This window comes from Urocitellus parryii, chromosome 3 (assembly GCF_045843805.1).
Source record: "Urocitellus parryii isolate mUroPar1 chromosome 3, mUroPar1.hap1, whole genome shotgun sequence".
NCBI classification, from domain to species: domain Eukaryota; kingdom Metazoa; phylum Chordata; class Mammalia; order Rodentia; family Sciuridae; genus Urocitellus; species Urocitellus parryii.
The window spans coordinates 143943146-143969354 of NC_135533.1; the positions used below are offsets into that span (position 1 = coordinate 143943146).

The 26209-nt window shown below is 37.0% G+C and overlaps 1 protein-coding gene across 3 annotated transcripts in view; it reads right to left on the bottom strand.

The window, feature by feature from the left end:
• Positions 1–26209, bottom strand: part of Taok3 (TAO kinase 3) — a 188705-nt gene that overhangs the window by 116473 nt on the left and 46023 nt on the right. The window contains exon 1 of one of the 3 annotated variants that reach the window (XM_077795569.1): positions 19256–19304. The exons of the other annotated variants lie outside the window; for them this stretch is intronic. The gene's annotated coding sequence lies outside the window, so the exon portion shown is untranslated. Of the gene's footprint in view, positions 1–19255; positions 19305–26209 lie in introns of those variants that run through there. 3 annotated transcript variants of the gene reach the window in all.

Below are 26209 nucleotides of genomic sequence, written 5' to 3' on the forward strand. Positions count from 1 at the left end.
TCCAGAAGGTTCAGCCTCCTCATCTAAAACATTCACTCTGTGCTTAAAACACACACACACACACACACACACACACACACACACACACAAAGTGGGACACACCTGTGGTTCTTGCTACTCAAGAAGCTAAGGCAGGAGGACTGCTTGGGCCAGGAGTTTAAGAACAGCCTGGGAAACAGAGAGAGACCCAGATCTGAAGAAGGAGAAGAAGAAAGGCAATGTCATCATTGAGAATTTCTGTTCTGTGAAAAGTGGTGTGCAAATTCAGGACAAGGGAAGCCTGAGAGTTCCAAAATCCGAAATGATCCTGTACAGGGACCTTGGGAGAGGCTTTACACACTCGAATGCTAGCATTTAAAACTTGAAACTCTTGCCTGGTTTCTAATGGTGAGACAATTCAGCATTCTTAATCCCTTTTAATTCTGCTTTGCCACTGGCAGACATGGCCGGCTCTGGTATGTGCAGGTAGGACACGTGCCAACGCCCTTCACTCTGTTGCGAGTCGCTATACTCAGACTCAGCAGGTGTCTCTCGCAGGAAATGCCTATGAGCCCATGTTATTCCAGCCAACACAGAAAATCAATATTCAGTCGCCTTTAAAAAGTAAACAGTCCCATAACAACTGACTTTTGGATGGCTCTGTGTCCTTAAATTAACTTGGAGGAGTTAGGAAAATTGTAAAAGGAACTGAATATAATTAATATTTAGAAGAATATTAGCAAAGCACAGGGAAGTTTTAACCTTACCATGTGTATGACATAGAAGGAGAGGAGCCACGTAAGCATATAATGACACCTAGAGTAAGACTGGTATCCCGAATCTTCTGGCTTCCCACCGCTCTCATCCACGCCCCAAAGGTCATCTTCCTAATGCAGAGGGCACTAAAGCATCACCCCACGTTCAAAAATCTTTGACGGAGACACCTAAACTCCATACCAACCTAGTCAAGGCTGCCAACATGGCTTCCATTCTAGTTTACCAGTTTCCTAGTTATTCCTTGAGTGTGCTAGTTACTTACATAGTCTCTGGGCTCTGCTTGTCTTTCACTTTTTAGATGTCAAAATCCAATTGCTCCTTATAGACCCAGTTAAAGTCTACCTGTGGCAGAATTTAGTTACCATGGAACTTTGTCTTCATAAATCTCATCTTTAGCTGATATTATATTAATAGTTTACTGTGAACACAATCGTTCCCTCCACTGGAGAACAGGTTCGTTCAACTTTTCCTTCACACAGAAGTGATTCTTCTCTCCTGCTCTTATAGCAGCCTGACACAATTTTTAAAAATAAAGATTTAGATGGGTAACTTGAATTGCAGTTTCAACCTATCTATAGTTCATTGAACAAATGTTTACTTAGTGCCTACTATGTGCAGTTCTAAGTACCTGGAGAAACAAAACAAAGCTCCTTATTCTTGTGGAGCTCAAATCCTATTGGAGGAAAATGAATAATTAACAATAAGCATGTTAAAGTAAATCAGTATAATAAAAGAATGATGAGTGTTTTGGAAAAAAGAAAAAAAAGCTGCAGTTTTAAACAGGGTAAGCAGGATAGAGCTCAAACAGGTGAAATCTGATCCTTCTCAAATTCAAAAAGAGGGTGCTAAAATCTGGGGGAAGTTTTTTAGGCAGAGGACCAGCTAGTGCAAATGCCCTCCTGGGGTAGGGAAGGCCAGAGTGGAAATGGGAAGGAGCAGGCCATACAGGGCCTCATGGAATCTTGTTACAAGATTCCAGTTCTTACTCTGAAATAGGGAGCAAACTACAGGGTCTTAAGGGAACTGTAATCTAACTTCCATGTTAAAGGATCCCTCTGCCATGTTGAGAGTAAACCGAAGCAGGGAGTCCAGTGAGAAGTCTGAGAGCTATGAAGGTGCTTGGAACTAAGGAATGGAAGTGGTAAGGCCTGCACGTGGGGCTGGGGATGCAGCTCAAGGGCAGAGCACATGCTTAGTATGCATGAAGCCCTGGGTTCAATTCTCATATACCTCAATAGATAATGGTGGACCGTACACATAGCGGTGGTACCATAGGATTCTAATGGAGCTGAAAAGTTTGTATGGCCTAGTGATATGTCCCCCATACATCACTCTCGTGATCATGGTGATGATAGTGCAAACAAATCTGTTTAGGTACAAAAATTCAGATACATGTGTACTTACCACTGCCCATAGCAATAGGCTGCACTAGGCAGCAGAGGTTCGTAGTGAGCGCAACCATGTAGGTCTGTGTGAGCACAAGGACAAAAATTGCCTAGAGATGCATTTCTCAGAATTTATCTCCAATGTTAAGCCACACATGATTGTAGTTTAAAAGATAAGATTAAATGAAAGGCTGATTATACCCAAAAGTTAAAATTTAAAAAGGACCCCTTTAATATAAAAACATTAAAATCTTCCAAATTCTTTGAAGAATATTCATCTGTTTCAGCGCTGTCTTTCCTCCATCCACACTGATTTCTCTCAATTTAATACAAACACATAACAGACTTATGCAAGCATTTGCCTTTTTCAGCTATTTTGAGTTTGGAATACAGTGCTCATCTTTTAAAAATCAATAAATAATAGTCAACAATAGTAAATCAAAAAGGGCCCAAAATATGTCTTGAGATGCTTTTCAATAGGTCCAAGGCACTTCGGCATTCTCACAATTTTGTGAATTACTAACAGTTCTATTTGTGTCATGTTTAAATTACTGGGGGTTATTAAAAAAAAAAAAACTTTAAATGTTTATCTTTGTCTCTAACAACTAGCGGGGAAGACTCCCAGTTATGACATGAAGCTCCTGCAGGTCTCTGTTGAGAGTGCTCAGCTTCTCTGATGGAGCTCAATTTGGGGGCAGTGGGTATTTTGGGCTCTCTTTTCCATCCATCTCCTTAACCTGTAATTAAAGCCTAGTATGTACAAACGAAGCAGGATTGCTGCGCTGCTGGGCTAGCTGCTGGGCTAGAGCCATTTCACGAGGGTATGAATTGCTTTTGTGTTAGGTCTATAATGTCAGCAGGGAACCATTCTCAAAGGAAATCAAGGAGGCTCCTTTGACGATAAGGAAATTATAAAAAATATTTTTAGAACTAGAGACAACAAGCTCAGTAATGCAAATGCACCGTGGTCATCTGAACAACCACCATTTCCCATTTTACTATTTAGCAAAGACTCCAAGGGCTGGACCAAAGGCTCAAAAGATGGAAGGTGTAAAAGAAAGTCTCTTTTCTGCTCAGCACTTTGGCAGGCACGGCCCTGAATCTGCATCTGTCTGGTAACTTCCAAACGTCTGAGAAAGTAAATGTGAGCTGAATATCAAGCAATAAAAGAGATAATACTGAGAGATGCTGTTTGTGTGAGACAGCTGGGATCTGAGCCCCAAAGAGACAAGGGTTAGCAGAGTGAAGGAAGTTTACAAACCTAGAAGCTCCCCTAAACAAAAATGAACACAGAGCAAGTTTTCTAAATAATTTCTCTATACTACACATGAACACACAGGAAAAAGAAAGCTTTAGTAGGGGCTACTTTGCAAAGAACCCGTTTATTCCTGAATTCTATTATCCTTTCTGCTCAACACTTGAATACGTCAGTAGCCTAATTTATTTCCTTGTTCTCTGCTCACCTCTCTCCTTTCTTTGAACTTTTCAAAGAAAGTTTTTATTTTATGTTTTTATTTTATTATATTTATTTTTGGCACCAGGGACTGAACCCAGGGGCGCTTAACCATTAAGCCACATCCCCAGCCCTTTTCTTGTATTTTATTTAGAGACAGGGTCTTGCCGAGTTGCTTAGGGCCTCGCTAAATTCCTGAGGCTGGCTTTGAACTGGTGATCCTCCTGCCTCAGCCTCCTGAGCCACTGGGTATTTTATTTTATTACCTTTCTCCTACAGCCAGAAATAACCAAATGCAGTTCCTCTTTGAGTATTAATGGTTTAGTTCTACATTTTTTTCCCCTCTCCATATACACCTGCCTGGGTTTTCTTGTTGCTTGATAAATGTTTGATAGTATAATGCCAACAGCAGCTGCAAATGTCACCATCAAGGAAGGCTCCATTAAAGCTGCATGAGTGGGAAATATCAAAGCAAAAATAGTTCCTGGAAGCTAAAAAACCAAAACAAAAAATGAAAAAACTCTAGTACATAGAGTGCCTGGTACAGAGGGAATTTAATAATAAATGTTTGTGGTCTAGGGACATAGCTCAGAAGTACAGGGCAATTGCTCAGCCCTGGGTTCCCTCCCCAGCACAGTAGTAGTAGTAGTAGTAGTAGTAGTAGTAGTAGTAGTAGTAGTAATAATAATAATAATAATAGTTTTCTTAAGTGTTTGTTGAAATTTTAAGGACATATATCACCATAAGCAACCCTGTCCTTTATAGCCAGAGTCCTCCCCCAAGGCAGAAGAATTCGGGAATGGGGCTTTATCACGACATTTATTCTTTTTTTAAAAATTAAACTTGCAGTTATTAAAGCCAGAAGTAGACATCAAAATATTCAAAGTTAAACTCAAGACTAAGAAAGGCAGGAGATGGTCATTTTTTTTATGATCATGTTTTATTCCTCTCAGAATATTTCCTTCTAACTCTCACAGAATTACACCACTATGACCAAAACTCACATTCAAAATACCTCTTCTAGAATATCTGTGGGCTTTGGGGTATTTTTTTTTTTATTGGTTGTTCACAACATTACAAAGCTCTTGACATATCATATTTCATACATTAGACTGAAGTGGGTTATGAACTCCCAATTTTGGGGTATTTTTCTAGTAGGTGTCTCCTGTCATTTTCTGTCCCGATTCACTCCTAAGTGGGGGGACAAACATGGTTTTCTGCTCAGATAGGGACAGGAAGTCAGGGTGACCTGCACCACCCTCCCTCACTGATCACAGCACCACACTGTTGGAGGTGGTGGCAGGCAGTGCAAAACCATTGGCAAGAGGGAAAACTAGGTCAAGAGCCCCAGGTGTCGGGATAAGTGACAGTACATCCTGGAAGGATTTGGCGCTGGCTCATTCTTGTCGAAGGCTGAAGGCAGCCTCGCGCCAGTTTAGAACATTGACTCAGATGCGAGATTACTCATGTTTTGAATTGGAGAAATAACTTAACCTCTCCTAGCTTTGGTTTTCTAGTGGTTACAAAAGGGAAAATATAAACATACATCCCTTATAGATTGTTGTAGGGATTATGTGAGATAGTTCAAGCAGAAGGCTGGCTGTATCAAATCACAAATCAATCTTCTTTTTTTTTTTTTAAACTCTTTTAAGCTCTTAGCTAGTATTGCCAAATTAAGTGCAAGCTCCTGTATCTATTGATACTACCATAAATGTTGGGTTAAAGAACAACAACAGCAGGGAGGATACCTTTCTAACTCCTTAAATTATTTCCTTACGACAAATATTCTATATGTTCTATGCATTGTAATGAAGTTTTTTTTTTTTTTTTTTCTTTTTGTAGTACTGGGGACTGAACCTAGGGATGCTCTAACACTGAGCCACACCCCCAACCCTGTGTTTCTATTTTGAGACAGGGTTTCACTAAGTTGCTGAGACTGGCCTTAATCTTGTGAATCTCCTGCTTCAGCCTCCTGAGTCACTGGGTTTACGGGGGTTATAATCCTTTTTTTTTTTTTTTTTTTTTTTTTGGTACTGAGGATTGAACTCAGGGGCACTCGACCACTGAGCCACATTCCCAGCCCTATCTTGTATTTTATTAGAGACAGGGTCTCACTAAGTTGCTTGACACCTCCCCATTGCTGAGGCTGGCTTTGAACTCATGATCCTCCTGCTCAGCCTCCCCAGCCACTGGGATTATAGGTGTGTGCCACTGTGCCCCACAGTGGCACACACCCAATCCACTCTTGAAGCAAACAATCACAATATTTATTTTCAGAAGGATTGTTTGCTAAGATGTGAATGTTCTGAATTGGATAAATCCAAAATGAAAAAAGAACGTTCTGGCAGAATCTCACTGTTATTTCTCTTCCTGGCAGCCAATCCCCCCTTTATTCTGCCGACTGGACAGTCTTCTGCCCTTCTATAGAGGGTGAGGCTCAACAGGTGCAAGCTAGGTATGCAATCTTTTAATGCCAATGGCCAGTGATTGGTCTAGGGATAGGTATGTGACCCAGTTCTGCCCAACAGAACCTGAGGACATGTCTTGTGGAGATTTCTAGTTATGTAATTTGGCAAAAACAAAATCAGCCCTAACTGTAGGAAGAATTGGTGAGTTGGCAACATGTGTAATTTATCCAACATGTACAACTGTGAAGAAGTAGTTTCACAGAAATTATAAAAGTTTCAACAGTTCTCATTAGTCTTGTCACAGTATATTTCTAAAGTGACAGGAGAAAATAAGTAATTTATTAAAGGGAAGTAACCGATTGACTCTTCTACCTGTGGCAGATGAATGGAAGGATTAGTCATGTATTTGTATACCTCTTGGGAATTATACTTTAACAGTTGATGTATAAGGAAATGGAAAAGAGAAAAGAAATTAAAGATGGTTTTGAGTCTGAGTCATTAGGATAGTGAGATTCTAACTCAATCAGGAAAAGGGAGCACCATTTGAGGTATTATTGATGATGGCTGTTCTAAACAAGTTCAACATGGTGGCTAAATAACCCAGAGCAGCAGCTAAAGAACAGGATAGAATGTTAATTGAAAAAAAAAATTAATTTTAAGAGTCAGGGTGTCACTATGCTGCCCAGGCTGGCCCTGAACCTCTGGACTTAAGAAACTCTTCTACCTCAGCCTCCTGAATAGCTGAGAGTACAGGTGAACAGCACTGTACCAGCTTTAGAATGTCATTTGTTACAGCCATAAATTTCAGTGTCACTAACATAAAACTGACAACTGACATTAGGAGAATGAATGGATTCTTTAAGGGCAGAGAGCTGATAAGGAGATGCTCTAGAATAATTTCAGTAAACCTGGTGGCTCCACAATATACCAGTTAGTTGTGTGACCCCATAAGTCATTTAAGAGTTCTAAGATAAACACTGTAAAGAATAACTGCTATATCAAGTTGCTGAGAGAAGTGTGATATAATCGATAGAGAGCCTTTAATACAATAGTTTTATTTATTTATTTATTGGCCTTACTGGGGACCCACAAGTTCTTAAGAATATACTTGAGGTAAGAAAGGGGAGGGAAAACTGTGTAAGCAAACAGAGAAAAAGTGATTAATTTATTCCTTCATTTATTCATAAAGCAAGTCAAAGTACACTGGGTATGTACACAGGGCAGGGCACTGGGCTGGAACAGAACCAAGATGAGGTCAGTCACATGGTCGGAGTTCATTCACATCCAACCAGTATTTGCTGAGTGCCTCAGTGTGGCAGGCATTAGGACATGCTTTCATTTATCTCATTTAAGGAATATGAGGCAAGGTGGGAGATTTTCCAAGAAGCTCAGTGGGCAAGTTAAAATAAAGATTTAGAAAAGACCACAGGCAGGTGGCAAAATGGAAATTACTAGTGATCTTAGAGAAAACTGTTTCACTTAATCAGAATAGGGGTTGGGATGGGGGAATAAAAATGGAAGAAAACAAAGGTGGAGGAAAGAGTCTCACAGGCGCTCACTCTAGAGCCAAGCAAGCAAGTAGCAGGATCAAAGACAGGCTTATGCAACTAAGAGGAGATCTAGGCCTGCCGGAAGGAAAGAAGGAAGGGTCAGAGGAAAAGTTGAGACAAGAATAGATAACAGTCATTAAAAAACAAAAACAAAAACTCCCAGCAATTAAAGAAATATATATGCTTTAAAAAGAAAATATCTCTATATATTGGTCACTCTATGAATGTGGAGGATAAATGAATGAATGAAAGAACAACCTGATAAACTTGTTGGAGACAGAAGAGAGATGGGGACAGACTTTCCTTAATCACGAGGACCTCGCAGGATTTTAAGAGGATAGAGCAACATTTTTTCTCACAATTGAAAATTCCAGCACCCCAAGTTCATAATATACTAGTGCCCTTAATAAGAGCACAGTGTGTGCTGAGCTCTCAGGGGAAGATGAGTGGAACCGTGTTCCATAATAAGGAATAGCATCTCTAACTCGGCCACCCCATTTTATCTCAGGGGCCAAGTGACCCTCCCCAAAACCAAATTTACTTCGGAGCAAAGGAAGCATCCAGGACCAGGAAACAGGAAACACTGCTCCTTCCTTTACACCTGCGCCATTCGCCCTCCTCCACTGAATGCCTTTCACTTTCTTCTGCACTACAGAGGAGGGCTTAGCTGGCTCCACTTCAGCCAAGGAATAAACGAATCCCTTTTTCTCTTGTTTCCTTACATTGGCTGATAATACGATTTAAATAAAAGACCTATTACGAACCCTAACCACTCTTCTTAAAATCACAATCCATTCCCTAACTTCCTCTGTGTTTTCACTCCTTCGCATTCATCACCCTGGAATATTCTCTTCTCTCTCCCGGTCTACAAGGTAAGCTATCTAGGGCAGGTTTGTCAGTCTGCTCTGGTTAAAAATGCTACCTGCTCAACACTGTTGCATTTCCACTGCCTGCAACAGTGTTGAGCAGGTAACATTTGTGTGGCTAGAAGACTAAAAGAACAATCAACTCTGTTGCAACAAAACAATGTAAAAAGTTTCTTTTGCATTGACTTTTTTTTTTCTCATGTTAATATTACTTTGCAAGTTTCCTCTTAAGTCAGAGGAATTAGTTTCTCTTGATTAGACTTTTAAGTTTCTTGAAGGTGGGCTCCACATATAAATTCTTAATTATTTCCTTGTACTTTCTGCAGTTTTCAATGCTGGCTAATAAATAAAGGGCAGCAAGCTCTTCTCTGGATCCTCTCTTAACCCTACTGGTGCTGCCCTTCCCTTCTGCTGTGGCATGCCAGCAACACTGTGCTGAAAAGCCTGGCACTGTGTCAGTCACTATCTACACAAGTCTGTTATGAAGGGACTGAACAGGCAACAGGTTTAAGTTGTTGAAATGGCAAGCAGTGTTTTTCAGAAAATTCTTTTAGGAGTTCCATTGCAATAAAATCATTCAAGGATTCAACGGGCTGAATTACATTTCATTCACGGAGAGGGAAATTCCACTAAAGAAAACTAAAGGGCACATACTCCTCTTTAATTTTTGCTCTCCAGAAGTTTCACATTTGGTGCTATTCTCATTCTAAGCATTAGAATCCTCAAAGGACTCAGGGAACAGAGACACGGGCTGTTTGAACTAGGCTGACTACAAAATATACTAACCAAAATGAGGCTTCTACCACTTGGTCTTGAATAATTAACTGCATCTTCCTGGACTTCTTGGTATAGTAACTGAGTATTGTTTAGAAAAATTGCCATAACTTATGTTTTACATTAAGGAAATCTCTAATATTCTTCAGTTTACATGGTTGCAATGTCTTGTAAAAAAGAATGTAATCTGCAATTAAGACCATGTTACAAGTCTGTAATAAATATCATCCACACTGCTTTAGGATTTTAGGTTTTGTGGACCCAATGTTCATTTGAAAATATTATTTATCCCTAAAATAATCAAGACAGAGTGGTAGGTTGGGTTTTAAAGGGAAATTATTTTTATATATTGCACTATGGACTTTAAATTACGATTTTTAAAATAGAGTATATTCAACATTAAACTTTTGCTCTCAGAATGAAAGAACAACCTGATAAACTTGTTGGAGAGAGAAGAGAGATGGGGACAGACTTTTCTTAATCACGAGGACCTCTTGGGGTTTTAAGAGGATGGAGCATGGGATGGAGTTGTGGCTCAGAGGAAGCGTGCTTACCTAGCATGTGTGAGGCACTGCGTTCAATTCTCAGCATGACATAAAAATAAAATAAAGGTATTGTGTCCATCTACAACTGAAAAATAAGTGTTAAAAAAAAAGAGGGGGCTGGGGTTATGGCTCAGTGCTGGAGCACTTGCTTAGCACGTTCAAGGCCCTGGTTTTGATCCTCAGCACCACATAAAAATAAATAAAATAAAGGTATTGTGTCCAACTACAACTAAAAAATAAGTATTAAAAAAAAGAGATTAGAGCAAATTTTTTTTTCTCACAAGAATCCCAAGTTCATAATAAATAAATAAATAAATAAATAAAGTCCAAACAAAATATTTCATGATGATGGAAACAGTTTCTCTTTGCACTGTCCACTATGGTAGTCATTTATAAGTGGCGATTAAGCACTGGAAAAGTGGCGAGGTGACAGAGGAACTGAATTTATGATTTTAATTTTGTTAAAATGTAAATAGTTGTATGGTTAACAGCTACTCTGTCGGATAACACAGCTCTAGATAGTTCAAAACACACTGGTAATTATGTTGAAGCTGAATAATAATGATACTTGTAACTAGACTCTGCAGGCTGTACCTCTGCCTCAGGAATTGCTGACACATCTCTTTGACTAACTGGGCCAGAGGTAGTGAGTTTTCAACACTGCTTTTCACCACTTTATGAATCAGCCTTCCAGCCTTCCCCTTCCCCCCACTATGGTGTCCTCCCAGTCTTTTTTGAAATCATTTGTAAAAACATAAAGCAAAGGTTGGAAATCAACTAGTACTCTAACCCTAACCTTTTGCTTCCACAGGAATTCAGTTGTTTTGGTGACCTAACCTCAGAGCGATGATGCTATTACTACCTACACTCCATCCCATACCTTCTCCTTAGACTAACTCCTTGGTCTGCCATTTTTTGTTTTAAACAGAGTGGAAGAATACTCTACTGGAAACAGAAAAGACGACATACAGTATCATGTAGCAAGGGCAGGGTGAGGGTGGGTATGTGTGTGTATTTTCTTCAGGGTACAGTGGAGCAGCTGTAGTCACCCACTCTTTCTTTCCTCCTGCTGTTAGACACATTCTAAGCATTTGAGAGTAGAGTTCTATCACTGGCTAGAGGTGATAGTTTCTTCCAAGAACTGTTAATGAAGTTTTTTCCTTGAAAAGGAGACTTCTAAATGCTGAACTCTATGGGAGGAGATGGCATCTTATTACTCATATGCTAAAAATGCTAGGCTACATACTGCAGACCTGTTTGCATCTGCACTGGTGTAGTAAAAAGGGGTTTGGCACCACATGATAGCTGCCAGTACATGTTCCTAGCAGCTGCTTAAAACAGGCTATTGGAATCAAGTTTGGCCTCCTTTCACATCTTAAAAATAACAACATTAAACACTTATATTTGTATAAAGTGCTTTCACATATTTAGTCACATTTAATTATATTAACATCCTGGTAAGACAGGAAGATCAATTATTATTCCTCCGATGTTTTATAAGTGGCATCTGATTCCCAGTGGCCAGTTTTTCAGGGTACCCATACTTTTACAAGATGAGGACACAATCCAAAAATGACTCTGGGGAAAAATGAACTCAAAAAAATATATATCATACATTTCCTTTTATTTGGCTCTTAATGTTTAAATTGTCATTGGTGTTATTATTTTTCTGTACTGGGGATTTAACCCAGGTATGCTCTACCACTGAGCTACATCCCCAGTCCTTTTTATTCTGAAATAGGATCTTACAAAGACCACGCTGGCCTTGAGCTTGTGATTGGATAGTCTTAATAGAGCTCTCAAATTTAGGTTCTGAAACTTTCTCTCTCCTTTGTTGGATTATATTGTTTAAAAATGACAACAGCCCCGGGGACATTTTTATATGGACAAAAATATGTTATGTCCTAAGTTCTTAGACATGGCCTAAGTTTTTCAGATGTTGAAGCTGTCATCTCTTTACTTTCATTTTACTTATTAAAGCAATGCCTTAGTCACCCTTCCCCTGCCTGGGAACTGTGCTCTTCCTCCTGAGTGTGTGCAGGGGGGCAGATGACCCATGGTTACTAGCTGAAGCTCAGATTGGGAGCTTTTCCTGGACGACTTCTTTTCCTTTCTTTATTCCTTCCTCCCATAGGAAAATGCTCTCCACCTCATCTCTCACTTAGGATCTTTGTTTTCTAACAATGTGGCTTTAATTCGTTTTTGCCATTTGGTGAGCTATGTATAGACCTTTCTGAAATGTGAAATATGTACATCTCCAAACACACACATAAGGTAAGTCCTTCATATGCTGGGAAGCTTCACAGAGGCTTCTATTTTGATCTGTGTCTTAGCAAAATTACTGAACTTGGGGCACATCCTTGAATAGTTAAAACAGAAATATTCAATCTGTTCCAAATTAGTATCTCATTTTTCTTGGAGTTCATGGTTTAAAAAAAAGATAATATAAGAATTATCCTGGGCTGGAGATATAGCTCAGTAGAAGAACGCTCAACTAGAATGGACAAGGCCCTAAGTACAATTCCCAGCACTGAGAAAACAAACAAACAAACAAAAAATAATCCAAAGTCTTGCTTTGACAGATTTCTATAATCTGTCCATTTAAAATATTTACTTAATATAATCTATAAAATGATTATAATAACCCTTTATTATGTTGTAACCAGTCATATAAACAGGTTTACCACATCTGCTTAGGGATGTTGAGAGCTATTTTCTTCTATTACAGAGGAGAGTATGGAGGATGGATTTAAAGTATAAGAAAGAAGTCAAGTGTGTGCTAACCACAGAATGGTGGTAATCTTAATGTATTCTAGATTTAGAGTTTAATGCAGTGGGACAACTAGTTCGAGGTATAAGACATTTTGGGTCATTGCCCCAGTTTGTCCCTAAGAATAATAGCTAGTTGGCTATATCTTAAAAAAAAAAAAAATAGTATACATGTCCACAGATTCTCTATAATCTATTTTTCTTACATATATTCATGCAGAAACTTTTATATTATAATTAATAAAAATAATCTAAAATAGGTTTATATTGGCCATTTTATTTGAAAATTAATGCAATAAAACTGCAAAAACATAGTCTTAGTGAAAATTCAGGTTAAAAGAATTCACAAATTAATTGCTATAAGGACCTTTACAAGGAAATAAAGAAAACTCTTTGAAACATGGCCTTGGGTCCTTCCCCACAGGAATCCCCAAAGACAAAGGAAAATTAATCTCATTTGGAGTTTGATAATTATAAAAAAAAAAGGTATAATATATGTTAAAGACACTGCAAAAAATCCAACAAAACATAAATTGTGGGGCTGGGGTTGTGGCTCAGTGGTGGAGCACTTGGTAGCACATGTGAGGCACTGGGTCCAATCCCTGGCACCATATAAAGATAAAGTAAAATAAAATAAAGATACTGTGCCCATTTACAACTAAAAAAAAATTAATGAAAACAAATTGGAAAAAATGACAGGTGATGACTCTTTTCAGAAGAATATTGTTTTCATAGCAGATGGACATTATGTCAGAACATATTGCTGATAAATTAAAATCTGAAAAGCCCAATGAAGTAATTTATACATAAAACAGGAGCTCAGCGCAGAGATACAAGAGTTAATAGAAATTTGCAGTGACATGACTCTATACTTACAAGATCCAAAAAGTTCCACCAGAAGACTTCTAGAGCTATTAAAAAAAATTCAACAAAGCAGCAGATTACAAAACCAACATACAAAAATAAATCCACTGAAAGAGAAATCAGAAAATAATCCCAATTCACAATAAAAAATAAAATATCAAGGAGGTGAAAGACTTCTATAATAAAAAATATAGAACACTGAAGAAATAAATCGAAAAAGAGATACAAAGATAGAAAGACCTCTCGTGTTCATGGATAGGCAGAAATAACATTGTTAAAGTGGCTATATTACAAAAAGCAAAAACATATTCAATACAATTCCCATTAATGCCAGTGACATTCTTCACAAAACTAGAAAAAAAATATTCCTAAATTCATTTGGAAGAATAAGACTCAGAATAGCCAAAGCAATTATAAACCAAAAAAGCAACGCTGGAGACATCACAATACCTGGCTCCAAGTTATAGACAGAGCTATAGTAAGAAAAACTGTATGGTACTGGCATAAAAATCAGACATATAGACCAATGGTGCAGAATAGAAGCCACAGAGACAAAACCACACAGATACAGCATCTGATCCTGATGAAGATGCTAAAAACATAAATTGGAGGAAAAATAGCCTTTTTAACATATGGTGAAGTAAAAAATGGTTATATATATGTAGAAGATTGAGATTACATCCTTATCTCTCACCTTATATAAAACTCAAAATTGATCAGTGACATAGGAATTAGACCAGAAACTATGCAATTCCTAGAAGTAAACATAGGGTCAACACTCTAACATAGAGAGGCATAAGCTTTCTCAATTGACTTTAGGATACCTAAAGCTCAGGAGACAATGCCACGCATTAATAAATGGGATGGTATCAGTTAAAAAGCTTCTACACAGCAAAGGAAACAAGACAGGGAAGAAAGATCCTGCAGAATTTAAGAAAATCTTTCATAGCTACTCTTCTGATAGAGGATTGATATTCAGAATATATAAAGAACTCAAAAAATTTAACACCCCTCCAAAAAAATTCAACTAATAAAAGGGCAAATGAACTTTAAAACAGACACTTCTCAAAAAAAGAAATATAAATGGCCAAGAAATATATGAAAAAAAATGTTCAACATCTTTAGTAATTTGGGAAATGCAAATCAAAAGTACACTGAGATTTCATCTCACTCCAGTAAGAATGGCAGCCATCAAAAATATAAATAATCATCCACAGACTGAAGGAAGGTGAAAGTTTAGGAAAAAACATACTACTCATATGAACTGCAGAAACAAGCAGGGGTTTCCATTCTTGTATCAAATAAAGTAGTCTTCAAGCCAAAAAGTTAATCAAAAGGGATAAAGAAGGATATTACATACGGCTTAAGGGAGCCACGCATCAATAAGACATTACAATTATAAATATATATGCCCCAAACAATGAAGCATCTACATTCACCAAACAAACTCTTCTCAATTTCAAGGGTCAAATAGATCACAACACAATAATACTGTGTGATTTAACACACCTCTTTCACCACTGGATAGATCTTCCAAACAAAAGTTAAACAAATAAATTACAGAACTCAACAATACAATCAATGACTTACACTTAACAGACATATATAAAATATTTCATCCCTCAATGAGTGAATATACTTGCTTCTCAGCAGCACATGGAACCTTCTCTAAAATAGACTATGTTATGCCACAAAGCAACTCTTAGCAAATACAAAAAGGTAGATACTACTTTGCATTCTATCAGATCATAATGGAATGAAATTAGAAATCAACAACAAAATAAAAAATAGAAGCTACTCCAACACCTGGAGACTAAATAATATGCTATTAAATGATCAACGGATTACAGAAGACATCAAAGAGGAGATATTAAAAAATTCTTAGAGGTAAGTGAGGACACTGATACAACATATCAAAACAAAACATATCTCTGGGACACTATGAAGGCAGTACTAAGAGGAAAGTTCATTGCATGGAGTTCATTCCTTAAAAGAAGAAAAACTCAAAAAATAAATAACTGAACATTACATTTTAAAGCCCTAGAAAAAAGAAGAACAAAATCAATACAAAGAGTAGTAGAAGACAGGAAATAATTAAAATTGGAGTTGAAATTGAAACAAATGAAACAATTGAAAAAATGGACAAAACAAAAAGTTGGTTCTTTGAAAAAATAAATAAAATTGATAAACCTTTAGCCAAGCTAATAAAAAGGAGAGAGAAAACTCAAATTACTAAAATATCGGATGAAAAAGGAAATATCATGATGGACAGTACAGAAATACAGAAGATAATTAGAAATTATTTTAAAAATTTATACTCCAATAACAGAAAATTCAAAGACATCAACAAATTTCTACAATCATATGATTTACCCAAAATGAATCAGAATGATATACATAAGTTAAACAGATCAATTTCCAAGCAATGAAACAGAAGATGCCATCAGAAACCTACCAACCAAAAAAGGCCCAGGACCAGATGGATACACAGCAGAGTTCTACAAGACCTCCAAAGAAAAATTAATACCAATATTCCTCAAATTATTCCATGAAATACGAAACTCATTCTATAACTCAAAACCTGACAAAGACACATCAAACAAAGAAAACTTCAGACCAATATTTCTAATGAACATAGACACAAAGATTCTCAATAAAATTCTGGCAGGGGCTGGGGATGTGGCTCAAGCGGTAGCGCGCTCGCCTGGCATGTGTGTGGCCCGGGTTCGATCCTCAGCACCACATACCAACAAAGATATTGTGTCCGCCGAAAATTTAAAAAAAATAATAATAAATTTAAAAAAATAAATAAAATTCTGGCAAATTGAATAAAAAAACATATTAAAAAGATAGCGCACCATGATCAAGTGGGGTTCATCCCAGGGATGCAAGGTTGGTTTGACAAACAGAAATCAATAAATGTAATTCATCACATCAAAGATAAGAATCATATGATAATCTCAACAGATGCAGAAAAAGCAGCACTGCTCATATTCAAAACATTAGAAAAACTAGGGATAATAGGAACATATCTCAACATCGTAAAAGCTATTAATGCTAAGCCCAAGGTCACCATCATTCTAAATGGAGAAAAATTGAAAGCATTCCCTCTAAAAACTGGAACAGACAAGGATGCCCTCTTTCACCACTTCCATTTAACATAGTTCTTGAAACTTTAGCCAGAGCAATTAGACAGATGAAAGAAATTATATGGTTAGGAAAAGAAGAACTCAAACTATCACTATTTGCCAATGACATGATTCTATACCTACAACAAGAAAACTTCTAGAACTAATATATGAATTCAGCAAAGTAGCAGGATATAAAATCAACACCCATAAATCAAAGGCATTTCTATACATCAGTGACAAATCCTCTGAAAGAGAAACTAGGAAAAATACCCCATTTACAATAGCCTCAAAACAAGACAAACAAACAAACAAACAAAACAACCCTTGGGAATCAACGAAAGAGGTGAAAACCCTCTACAATGAAAACTACAGAACGCTAAAGAAAAAAATTAAAAAACACCTTAGAAGATGGAAAGATCTCCCTTGTTATTGGCTAGAAAGAATAAATATTGTCAAAATGACCATTACTACCAAAAGCACTACACAGATTTAATGCAATTCCAATCAAAATCCCAATGACATTCCTTATAGAAATAGAAAAAGCAATCATGAAATTCATCTGGAAAAATAAGAGACCCAGATTAGCTAAAGCAATCCTTAGCAAGAAGAGTGAAACAGGTGGCATCACTATATCAGATCTTAAACTATATTACAGAGAAATAGTAACAAAAACAGCATGGTATTGGCACCAAAATAGACATGTAGACCAATAGTACAGAATAGAGGATACAGAGACAAACCCACATAAATATAGTTATCTGATACTAGACAAAGATACCAAAAACATATTGAAGAAAAGATAGCCTCTTCAACAAATGGTGCTATGAAAACTGGAAATCCATATGCAGCCCCTATCTCTCACCATGCACAAAACTCAACTCAATGTAGATCAAAGACTTAGGAATTAGACCAGAGACCCTGCACCTAATAGAAGAAAAGTAGGCCCAAATCCTCATCATGTCAGATTAGGCCCTGACTTCCTCAACAAGACTCCTATAGTGCAAGAAAAAAATCAAGAATCAACAAATGGGATGGATTCAAACTGAAAAGCTTCTTCTCAGCAAAAGAAACAATCAGTGAGGTAAAGAAAGAGCCTACAGAATGGGAACAAATTTTTACCACACACACACACATCAGATAGGGCACTAATCTCTAGGATATATAAAGAATTCAAAAAACTTAACACACACACACACATACACACACACACAAAAAAACAAATAACCCAATCAATAAATGGGCTAAGGAACTGAACAGAAACTTCTCAGAAGATGATATAGAATCGATCAACAAATATATGAAAAAATGTCCAATATCTCTAGCAATTAGAGAAATACAAATCAAAACTACTCAAAGATTTCACCTCTCTCCAATCAGAATGCAGCTATTAAGAATATAAACAACAATAAGTGTTGGCAAGGATGTGGAGGAAAAGGCACACTCATACATTGCTAGTGGGACTGCAAATTGGCGCAACCAATATGGAAAGCAGTTTGGAGATTCCTTGGAAAACTTGGATTGGTATCACCATTTGACCCAGCTATCCCACTCCTCAGTTTAAACCCAAAGGACTTAAAAACAGCAAACTATAATGCACAGCCACATCTATGTTTATAGCAGCATAATTCACAATAGCTAGACTGTGGAACCAACCTGGATGCCCTTCAATAGATGAATAGATAAAGAAACTGTGGTATATATACATAAAGGAATATTACTCAGTATTAAAAGAGAGTAAAATCAAGGCATTTGCAGGTAGATGGATGGAGTTGGAGAATATCATGCTGAGTGAAGATGGCCAATCCCCCCAAAAACCAAAGGTCAAATGTTCTCTCTGATAAATGGATGCTGACCCATAATGGTGTTGGGATGGGTGCATGGGAGGAATAGAGGAATTTTGTATAGGGCAAAGGAGAAGGAGGGGAAGGGAGGGGGCATAGGGGTAGGAAAGATGGTGAAATGAGATTGACATCATTACTGTAGGTACATGTTTGAAGACATGAATGGTGTGACTCTACTTTGTATACAACCAGAAACATGAAAAATTGTGCTCTATGTGTGTACTATGAATCAAAATGCATTCTGCTGTCATGTATAACGAATTAGAATAAATAAAAGAATTTTTTTAAAAAAAAGAATACAAATAATAATAAATGCTAGAGAGGATGTGCAGGAAAAGGAACACTTTTACACTGTTGATGGGGCTGGTCTATTAGTACAGCCCTACGGAAATCAGAATTGAGGTTCCTCAAAAGACTAGGAATGGACCACCATCTAACCCAGCTGTACCACTCCTGGGTATTTATCCTATCCTAAAGAATTATAATCAGGGGCTGGGGATATAGCTCAATTGGTAGAATGCTTGTCTCGTATGCACAAGGCCCTGGGTTCAATCCCAGCACCACACACACATACATACACACACACACACACACACACACACTCTCTCTCTCTCTCTCTCTCTCTCTCACACACACACACACACACACACACACACACATACACACAAAGAATTTAAATCAGCATACTAAAGAGATACATGCATACCCATAATTAGTGCATACAATTCCCAATAGCCTAACTATGGAACCAGCCTAGGTGTCCATCAGTGGATGAACAGAAACATACGTGGTATATGTACATAGTGGAGTTTTATTTAGCCATAAGGAAGAATGAAATTATGTCATTTGCAGGAAAATAGATAAAACCTTGAGAACAGGGCTGGGGATGTGGCTCAAGCGGTAGCGCGCTCACCTGGCATGCGTGCGGCCCGGGTTCGATCCTCAGCACCACATACAAACAAAGATGTTGTGTCCGCCTAAAACTAAAAAATAAATATTAAAAAATTCTCTCTCTAAAAAAAAAAATTCTTAAAAAAAACAAAAACAAAAACAAAAAAAACCCTTGAGAACATTATTAGGCAAAATAAGCCAAACTCAGAAGGTCAAGGGTCATATGTTTTTTCTCAGAAGTGGAAGTTGGAGAGGAAAAAGGAAAGAATAGTGGTGGGATCTCATACAAACTGAAGGGAGATCAGTAAAGGAAAGGAAAAAGGGCCAGAGACAGGGACAAGGGGATTCATTATACTGTGTGCAGATACAAATAGTTAACAACAAATTCCACCATTATGTGAAATTATAATGCACAAAGAAAATTTTGAAAAAAACTAATAATGTGGGTATGGGGCACAGCCAAAAGGTTTTTTTTTATATTTATGTTTTAGTTTTAGGTGGACACAATATCTTTATTTTACTTTTATGTGATGCTGGGGATGGAACCCAGTGCCTCATAGGCGAGCATTCTACTACTGAGCCACAATCCCAGCCCCCCAAACCAAGAGTTAATAAAAGATACCATGAGCCAAAACAGGAAATGAAATATGAGTCTGCAGAAAATAAGAGATTTGTAGAAAAAGAAAAAAATTAAAATCACTACTAAATCAAATGAAATGAAGCATGCACTGGAAGTAGCACAAAGATCTGGTAAAGGTTAAAAAAGCATGGTGATGGATCTGCAGTGTAGAACTGAAAAAGCAACAGAAGAGGACCCCAAACAAAGTTTAAAAAAAAAAAAAAAAAGAGAGAGAGAGACAGAAAGTTTTAGATGTAAAAATGGACACATTATAATCAGTATCTTGAAGATAATATAAATGTAATTTTAAAATATGTAATTAAAAACTTTCTAGAAATAAGAAAAGACTTGACACTATTGACAGAAAATAACACAGTATTCCAAGGACAGTGATCATAGGATTAAGCACTGAGACATCCTAATTAAGTTAATGAATTCCAAAGACTAAAAATAAATTCTTCAGTCATGAAAGCAAAAAAAAAAAAAAAAAAAAAAAAGTTTAAGGGCAAATCTGAGAATATTTACAACCTAAAAATACCATGATTCCAATATTCTGCTTCAATTACTAGTTTAAAATTAATATTTATCATCAAATATTTTCCATGTGTGTATTACTTATTTCATATAAGAAGCCTGAGATAAAAATTATAGCTATGGAAAATCAAAACCGATGAGATGATTAAATACTAAGGGATTCCCTACTATTAAGAATTAAAATTTTTTTAATTTAGTGCTTTAATTTATAATTTAACATTTATTAGCATTACTTAAAAGTCTACGAAAGAAGTCTGTCTAAATTAAATAAGCAATTGTGATTTTGAAAATATTCAGCAATGAAGTCTGGAGGTTAGATCAGAGGTATAGTGCTTGCCTAGCAGGCACCAAGCCCTGGGTTCCATCCTCAGCAGGATGGGGGTGATGGTGAGCAAAGCAGGCAAGCCTGTAATCCCAGAAACTCAGGAGACTGATTGAGGAGGGTGTCAAATTCAAGGCCACCATTGCCAACTTAGTGAGGCCTTGTCTCAAAATCAAAAAGGTCTGGGGATGTACTTTACTGCTCGTCTAGCACATGTAAGGCCCTGGGTTCAATTCCCAGTACTACAAAAGGGAAAGGAAGAAAATAACAAAAGAACAAGAAGGAAGAAAGAAAAAACAAAAAACATACAGCAATGGTGTAATTTTGGATTAAAACATACAATTAGCCATGCTCTGCACAATTATAATAAAGTAAGATATTATTCTGGGGTTGGGGAGGTGGTGAGTGGCAAAGAGATAGTTTCTCCAAATAAGGTTTATTACTAATATCTATTTCAACAAGTATTACAACCTACAAATGTTTTATCATGGAATTATTCACAAAATCTACAAGACAGCCTATGTTCGCCTGATTGTACAAATGAAGAAATGAAAGCCAAGCTTAAGGAAACTAATCGCCCACAGTTGCATATTGAATCAACAGAAAAAGGAGAGTATCACTTCAACTATGAGTTTTTTGTTTGTCCTTAACAGCTTTTGTCACAACCTTGCACTCAGACATTATTTTTGGCTTTTGAGTAACACCAATCTTAACCGGAGGCTTGTAGTATCATGATCTAGCACAACAAAATCATCACAAGAGCGCCAAAAGACTGTGGAGGAAATAATACATTTGGGGAAACACAGCAGATGTGCAGCCATCAATCAAAAGTGCTTATCTGTGAGGCTCTCTTCTGCTGAGCCTTGTATTAAAATCTAGAGTGAAAATGAAACTGACCAAAAAAAAAAAAAAAAATCCCTATCATTTACCAGGAAACAATCCAGAAAAGAGTCTAAGCAGCCATTTAAAAAGAGTTAAAAGCAAACAAAATGAAATCCTTAAAAAATGAGAACTGAAAACTCATACATAGACAACCGACTCAGGGTAATCTGGATCCTAGCAGGAAGGCTGGGCAAGGCAGTAAAGAAGGTATTTTCAGCTCCATTACAAAGAAAGAGAAAAGCTGCCTCTTGTACTTCACCTAAGACTAGGACCCTCTAATAGCTAAAGAGCATTTTTTTTTTTTAAATCAACAGCATTATGACTGGGTCAGATAATCAGCGGTAAATTTTTATACAACAGGATTGACTAAATTGCCTGGAAATCTGTAGCCAACATTTAAGGAAATGAAAACCAACCTTTTTATATTAAAGGACAACCAGAGCAACTTCTCATGAAGAAATCAACCTGGAAGAGTTAAGCCCTATTTTATTTGAGGACTCAGCCAGAGATGTTACTGACCATCAGTGCCTTGAAATTGTCTTTGCCTTTTTGCAAAAAGTTTGTTAAAAGTTTCTCCTTGTGAAGCAGTCTACTACTGGAGAAAAAGCCGAAGAAGGAAGTTCTAGGCCCTTCCAAACCCACAACATGCAAATCATTTAGCAGTGACATTTTAATTTCCACAGTACACACCACATATATATCTTTTAGAGCAGTAACTGCATATTTGCTTGGGATTTCCTGAAATTAACATTACAGGAAGTCTCCAAATTGCAAATGAGTTGGGATCCAAATGTTCACTTCCAAGTTACATATCTGCAACTCTGAACATGTTTTTAGCCACAAATCAATGTTTCATATGGAATTTAGGTTTTCAGGTTAGTCCACAAAAGAGTTTTTTGACTCTGATGAAGATTTAATACTTTATTTTGTATTTTAATTATCTTTAAAAAAAGTGCCATTAAAATACAACTAATTATGTATATCAGAATACATTTAATTAAGAAATAATTTTAAAGCTATCTTGATTATAGAATACATAAAAATGACTTGGTGAATACAGACTTGAAGATATTCTTAACTGAACTTTTGGATTTTGAGAGAGAGAGAGACCTCGGGATTTAGGGACTGGTTACATAAGTTCTTTATTATATATAATTTCATTTTAAATTCTTTCTCTTGATATTCACATCATTAGAATTAAACTACAGGACATCAAGGTTAGAAAGGACATCTGAGGTCATATTTAATCTGGCCTTACTTTGGACATGAAGAAAGTGAGACTCAGAGAGATGAAATGATTTGACTCAAGTTATCAAAGCAATTGGTTCTGAAGGTGAAATCCCATCCTAAATTTCATCCATTATATCAATGCTCACCAGCCATTATAAAGACCATATTTTTGCTCAGAAATAAAGTAGAAGGAAACATTACTATAAAGACTATCAGCATGAGTTAGCGATATTTAGTATAAAGTTGAGGATGTACATTCTTGATTCCTGCACGGGCACATGAATTGAGACATTGTTTGTAATGGTTAAAAAATGAGAAACACCTTAAATACATCCAAAGGAGAAAGGATAATTGTAATATACTTACATGATAAAAAGTCATACTTTAAATCAATGAACTCAATCTAAATTTATCACAAACAACGCGACACTGTTTGTAGAAGGATGTATAAATAAAAGTTCAACTGGTAAAGAAAGGGATACACACCAATTTCTGGGAAGTGAATGCATTGGGGGTAAATGGGAAGTAATGGGACCTGGAAGGAGTACAAAAGATACTTCACCTATGTAGTGTATTTCTTTAAAAAATTCTGAGATGGGGCTGGGGTTGTGGCTCAGAGGAAGAGCACTTGCCTGGCATGAGAGGTACTAGGTTCAATCCACATAAAAATAAAATAAAGGTATTGTGTCCACTTACAACTAAAAAGAAAATGTTTTTAAAAATTCTGAGAGCAACCAACCTGAATATTGGTTATAGACTACAAGCTTGAAATATTTTGTTGATATATAAAAAGCTAATTCTCCTCCCTCAAAAAGAGGAGGAACTAAAAAAACAGAAGAGACCAGATTGAACAATCATTTGAAGGAACTCTGAGAATTGGGGAAAGGAAGACTATGTAAATGCACATGAGGGGGGTGGTGGGATTTGTTTGTGGTACAATGAACTTAGCTTTAAGTATAAATGACAAAGGAAGCAGAAATAGTAAATAACGAAGAGGGTGAATTTTGGATCAGATAGTCCTCTAAGGTTATACCATAAGTGATGATACTGACCCCAAATTGTCCAGTAGCTCCTGGGATAATTTCAGGAGGAAAGGAGGAGAAGAGTTATTAGGAGGCACTGATGCCAAGAAGCACACAGGCCAAGCTCCAACAGGGGACGGGATGGACATCCAGATGCGTGACATGGAGATTGTCTCCAATTGTTTGATTTCTCAGATCACCCTCAATTAATTCCTAATGGTAATGGAAGACTTGCATTCTACATGGATTGATAAGCAGTGTCAGGTTTTAAAATGCTCAATTAAAGGAATCAAGAAAAGGTTTACTTAGTTAATCTTGATCATGGATTTGTTATCATAAGTCTTACTTTCTTAAAAAAATAATTTAACCTTTATTGCCTATTTATTTGTTTTATATATGGTGCTGAAGATGGAACCCACTGCCTCACCCATGCTAGCAAGCATTCTACCACTGAGCTACAGCCCCAGCCCTAAATCTTATCCTTTAATGTCCTTTTAACTATAGCATACCTGCTTCTACTCATTAGAATTTAATTTAAGTGTACTAGATTATTAATTGTCCTTTAGAAATTTTACTGTTTATTACTAGTGATCCTTGTTTTAAAAGAAATGATTTCCCACTCAAAACAGACAAAAAAACAAACCAAAATAAAACAAAAAAACATAAACCTGAAAGGACTCTTAGTCATTGGCATAAATTATTTTCTTTGGTCTTATTCAGAAAAAACATTACATTAAAATGTTCTGCCTTGATATCCTCATCTTATATCTAGAAAACCCTAAGGAATTCACATGCACATAGAAACCTGTTAGAGCTTATATGAATTTAATGAAGTGGCAGAGTACAAAACCAACACAGGAAATCAGTGCATTTATCTATACAGCAATGAACAAACCTGAAAAGGAAATTAAGGAAACAATTGATTTATAATGTCATCAGGAGAAGGAAATATTTAGGAACAAACTTCACTGAGGTGGCACAAAGACTTGAACAACGAAGGCTGGACATGTAGCTCATGGTACAGTGTGTGCCTGGCACCTATGAAGCCCCAGACCCAGAAGGAAAACACTTATTCAATAAAAATCACAAAACCTTGCCAAAAGAAATCTACAAAGACAGCAATAAGTGGAAAGATAGTGTGGGTTCAAGGACTAGAAAACTTAATATTTATTTACATCAAAATTTAAAAGTGTTTTGTGCAGAAATGGAAGAACTCAGTCTGAAATTTATATAGAATTCCAAAGGACCCCAAAAAGCCAAGGTACTACTGAAAAAGAACAGAATTGGAGGTCCCCATACTTCCTGTGGTTTAGAACACAGCTAGGGCAGTCAGGACAGTGCCATACTTGCCAACAGAAGACACACACGGGGCAAATGGAGAGAGCTTGTGAAATGAACCCTCACTATCTCTATAGCTAAGAAATCCACAACAGGGCACCAAGAACATTCAACAGGGAAAGAAGAGCCTCTTCAAAAAACCATGTTAGGACAACTACATACGTATACAAAAGAATTAAACCGGACCTTTATACCATATACACAAATTAACTCAAAATATATATTGGGCTGGGGGTGTGGCTCAAGGTAGAGTGCTTGCCTAGCAGGTGTGAGACACTGGGTTCAATCCTCAACATAAAAATAAAGATACTGTGTCCACCTATAACTAAAAAATAAATATTAAATATATATGTAAAAGACCTAAATAATTATAAAACTCTTCAAAAATTATAGTAATAAACCTTGGGTTTGGCTATGGTTTCTTAAAAATGACATCAAAATAATTAGGGAAATGCAGATTAAAACTATTATACCATCTCACACCTGTAAGAATGGTGCTCATCAAAAAGATAAAAGATAAGGACTGGGGACAGAGTCAGTGGTGGAGTACTTGCCTAGCATGTGCAAGGCCCTGGGTTCATTCGCTCTCTGGATTGGGGGTGGGGGAAGGGAAAGACAAAAGATAACCAATGTTAGCAAGAGGGGACCCTTGTAAGATGGTGGTGAGTATGTGAGTTGGTACAGCTATTATGGAAACAGTGTGGAGGTTATTCAAAAAATTAAAATAAGAACTGCAATTACACTTCGGGGCTTCATATCCAGAGGAAATGAAATTAGTATAGTGAAGAGATATTTGCATTCCCACATTCCCTGCAGCATTGTTCAAAATAGCTGTGCTGTGATATCAACCTCAATGTCCAACGATGGACAGCCTTGGAAATACTATCCAGCCTTGGAAAAAAAAAAAAGGGAAGGAGCCTGGGCTGGGGTTATAGCTCAGGTAGAGTTGGTAGAGTGCTTGCGTCACATGCACAAGGCCCTGGGTTCAATCCCCAGCACTAAGGGGAAAGGAAGGAGTCAGGCGCCTGT